Source organism: Corapipo altera, unplaced genomic scaffold, assembly GCF_003945725.1.
Source record: "Corapipo altera isolate COAL_440 unplaced genomic scaffold, ASM394572v1 49, whole genome shotgun sequence".
NCBI classification, from domain to species: Eukaryota; Metazoa; Chordata; class Aves; order Passeriformes; family Pipridae; genus Corapipo; species Corapipo altera.
In genome coordinates, this window is record NW_020884879.1 from 8,876,054 (window position 1) to 8,881,085 (window position 5,032).

The window sequence follows — 5,032 nt, forward strand, 5'->3', positions numbered from 1 at the left end:
AATCCAAAAGAATGTTGAACACTATGTCCACCTTTGGTAAAACCACTCCACTGAATGAGCAAGGTTCCTCTGAGATTGTCAGACGGACTTGCTGCTTACTGCCTATAACAATATTGTTCACTAAGTCCTATTTTTACAAAACACTGTATCTCTGTCCTTATTATTCTTATTAGAAGACTGGGAGCCTCACTGCTGTGATAGCACTATAGAGTTGTCTAGTTTTCAGGCTAAAGTAATTTCTGATAAGTTTTCACACACCTCTTGTGCCTTTTGTACCTTCTTGCACTAATGCATTTTTAGAGAGTGATAAGAAAAAATGAAATTTGATAAGGATATGGACAAAGAAGAACATTCAGATCTCTTCCCTGTTTCACACTTATACCCTTTCTCCCACTTACTCCAAGCTGAGTTAATCCTTCCTGAGTGTCAGTGGCCATAATCTTGCCAATCAGTTCAGGGGAACTCATATCTGTCCTTTCTACAATGATGTTAGATGTGCCTACCTCTGCTGAGGTAAACAGGAATTAAATTTTACCATCTCATGGCACTATAATGTGACTCATGATCACAAGATAACTGAGTCACTACTTCATGTCCTTCTCTCCAGCTGTTGAAAGCTAAAATGCGCCTACTTTACATCTGTTCTTAGTAATGTTTCAGCTTAAATATTACATTTTATACTAATCACTTTTATTCCGATTGTACTCCTTGAGGCTTCAACATCATCTAACTATTAGTTATTTTTGAGATCTCACATGTCCTTTATACTGATCACACCCCTTAGACATGCATCCTCAGCAAATTCCCTGGCACACCAAGTAAGTGAAAATAGCAGAGTTAAACTCCATGAGGATTCTTTTTAATATACCTTTTCTTGCAATCAATACTTATCTTTCAGTACTGACAGCTTTCCTCGCCTTATTAGCTGGCTCCTAAACCATGTTACTATCAAGAATCTAATATTCTCTGTCCTAACTGGTCGTTTCTCATAACAGAGTGAAGTTTTGGCAATAGCAGCTTAAAAATGTAATGAGAGAAGGGTTTAGGGAAAGTTAATATTTCTTACTCAGTCAGGTCACCGGAGCATAGGCATAAGGGGATACACACAAACATTGCAACATGCAGGAAGACACCAAACATTCTTCTTTTCTCATTACTCAAGGGGTAGACTTTTGGTGTCCCAAAATTCACCAAATAAACAGTGTGTTTAATAGAACATTACATATGTTACACTTCTCTATACAAAGAGTACCTTCCTTAGTGTAAATCAGACTAGTAAAACTATTGTACTCCTGTAATTTGTGTATGTAAAATTGTTAACATTTATTGAATAAACAATAAACACTGCCCTTGACGTAAAAATGTAAAGGTGAACCAAATAATTTGGTTTTCAATTTTCAATTTAATTGTTTTCATTAGAAGAAGAGAACTATACTTCAAAGTATCAGTTACTTCTCTAATTTCTCTTAATGAGTATGTGGTTAGAAATATATAAATGATGCAATATAAATTATTTCAACAGGGCCTGTTATTCATTATCCCTTTCTAATCAGGTCCATTCTGTCCTGCACTGCACATTATTTCTCTAGTGTGAAATAAACCTATGAACAGCATTTGAAAATCATAGGTCTTTCAAAGATAGGTTACTTTTGGTCAAAGAGTGAGGGGGAAAGGGAAGAGAGATCAGGACAGGAAGAAAGACTTATCATGCTTTGCACTGCATAACCCATTTTTTCCTTCATACTACTGGGTAGGTTAAGGATTGAAGGAAGAAGTAAATTACCTGCTTTACAGGTTGGTTTATTTTGTTTGTTTTTAAAGAGAGACAGTCCATAGGAGAAAATGTTATTTTCATTTGCAGCCATGTGCATACAGAAACACTATTCTAAACAGATCTAAACAGGTCTTAACCAAGTTTCAGGCTAGAGTACGTCTCCAACAAAGACAAGCTGCGAGAGCTGGGGTTGTTCAGCCTGGAGATGAGAAGGGTTTGAGGTGACCTAACTGTAGCCTCCACCTGAAGAGAGCTTACAAGATAGAGGAGGTCTATTTACAAGAGCATGTAGTGATGGGACAAGCAGGAATGGTTTAGATTAAGTATTAGGGAGAAATTCTTTACTGAATTGGCAGTAGGCACTGAAATTGGTTGCCTAAAGCAGTTGTAGATGTCCCAACCCTGGCAGTGTTCAAGGTCAGACTGGATGGGGCTCTGAGCTACATGGTCTAGTGGAAAGTGTCCCTGTCCATAGCAGAAGTGTTGAAACTAAATGATTTTTAATGACTCTGCCAAACCAAACCATTCTACGATTCTATCATTTTGTTTTCTTGTTTTTCTTCACTGTCTGGTGCTCACATTTCAGAAGTACATTTCTATTTCCAATTACTTTGTAAAATCTAACAAATTTTAACATAAGTTAAAATTTTAAAATAAGTTAAATTTTAAAATAAATCCTGAGAGAGATGTTTATACATGTCAAACAATCACACCATCAATGGCTCAAAAAACTCTTGCAGTTGAAATCTTCAATGAAGCTGAGATCCATGGTAAGTCCATTACAGTTCATGGTTAAGTTACCCTAATAAAGATAGGCTAAACCCTTGCCCAACTGTGTATTAACACCCTTCAACAGTAGTGCTTCTGCTTAGAATTTGGAAAAAAATGTGATAGTGACCTTGAAAATCATCTATAACTTGGTGACAAATACTGAAGCTTAGTGAGGAGGTAAGGAATCTTTCAGTCTGGATTTGGTGGAAGGTAATTACAATTTTAATAATATATATTGATGTTGTGAGTTTTTCATAAACAAATGTTACAATGATTACTGCAATGGATCCAAAATTACAGTAACAGCAGTAAATTATACCTGATTTTTTTTCTAGAGAATGCCAAAACTCAGCTTATATTTCCACAGCTCTGTTCCAGACTATTGCCAAATGACTGGTGATTCTTGCACTCTTGACAAAGGAAATGTAGTTGCTAGTTTCAGCCAAAGAAGGAATTTTTCAGTGAAAATGTTTTTCCAATAAAAAGGATGAAGATGTTAATTCACATTTACATTTCTTTGTTGGTATCTAGTTTTGTTCAAACACAATTACATTAAATATTTCTTTATTAAAAAAAAAATTCTTAATAAGCCTTTAAAACATGTTATACCAACACAGAACACAGATTTTACTTAATTTATTTCCTTACGCATTTATTTATCATGTTCTTCATTTTAAACTTTAAGAAATTGCTGAATGAAACCCCAGGAATCTACAAAATGTTACAAATCTTGCAAAGTTTGCTAGTGGTCTAAAGATAGTTACTTTACATCCACGTATCAAATGCACATCTGTAATGTTGGTTATTTTCATTTGATACTAGACTATAGCTACCATTTACTCAAGTTTTCACCCTGTTATACTGTTTTCACACTGTTATATATGGGCTCCAAGATACTGGAATTTTCTTATAATCTCATGCCATTGGTTCTGCCTTCATTTGCTTTCCTGTCTTTACAATCTCACTTACAATTTACTGGGTGTACCTGGAATCTCACCTAAAGCCTCTGGCCCTGGTGCATGGCGGTTCTTCCTGTTTGAAACATCTGCTTTTCTGAAATGTAGTGTTTGCATGGACAGACGCTCACAGCCATTGTGATGACTATGTCAGAGGGTTTTTTTTCCTTTTCACAAGTCCATTTAGACCTGCTACGTAATAAGCACAAAATGCTTTCTTTGGCACTTCTCAGACCTGAGTGTCCACAATGCCACTTTGAAATTTTCCTCATCTCTTCACAAACACCAGAGAAAGGGTGGTTCCACATAGTATTTATATTCTGAGTCTAGAGATGTTTTCTTGAAAATGACAAATAAAACTCTTAGAAATTACTTTAAAGTTTATAAATGTATGAAGGGCAGAAAAACTCAACACAGGACACAAACAAAACTAAAGGGAAAACATCACGACCTTTTTAAAGTTGAAGTAAGTTAATTTTGCTCTGAGGAGTAAACTGTGCAGCAGCAAAGTAAGTAAGAAAAAGAAAAGTAAGCAACTTCTAGATGTATTCAAAGAAGTATTCATTGCATAGAGTGAGAGGTTTGGGAGTAGCTATAAACTTTCTTGGTTTTGGTACATTTAGGATCCATTCTTGCTAACTGTATAGTATACTCAAAACAGACAAGAGAACAAAGCTTCTGTTTGGACAACCTGGTACAATTCCTTTCCTTTCCACTGAGTCTTCAACTTGTATAGAGCTATGAGTTAGAGTTTGAGGGTGCATTTGTTCTCATGTTCTTTTAAAATTTAGAGATGAAATCAAGTTGGCAACTCAGAGCTCATCAAGAGATTACAATAGATCTCAGAACATCCTTGCTCAAGGGTGGCCTTCTGCTTGGCTGAACACCTTAAGCTGAGGCTACCTGAAGAGACTGTGCCATTTCTGGAAGGTTAGTATTACAGTACTTTCCAGGTACACAGAAATTACCATTTTTGTCATAGTATGACATCTTGTGGACTGCTGGTAGTATTACGAAAGGACTCACCGTTCTTAACTTAAATATTACTCACATCAAGTAAACTAGTACATGGAGTGCCTATTTCTTTTGAAGCTGACTGGGTCATATACACAGCTGTCATCTATTTATGGATAAGAAACATTGCAGACGATAAGCTTGTGAGAAAGGAGCTACATAGGCAAAACCTATTTAATATACAGGCACTGAGCCCCATGATTGCAATGTGCAGGGCTCAGGATAGGGGAATGCCTTTGGTCGCTCAGCACCTTCCTGGCAAGGGGCAGGCTTCCAAGATTGGCTTATTCCCATCTTCAACCTACATTTTTTCTTAATCCAGTTTCTGGCAGGCAGAAAAAAGGATAAGGATCCCTTGACATGTTGCCTGGCAGGCTGGTGGTAGGTCTCTTTTTCCAAACCTCCAAGGAATGAAGAATGGAATGGACAGACAATATTGAAAAGGTTGAGCGTTTTTTTCCTCCTCATTTCTAAAAATGGAGAGTATTCAGGATTATTTTAAGATTTAGAGCATGAC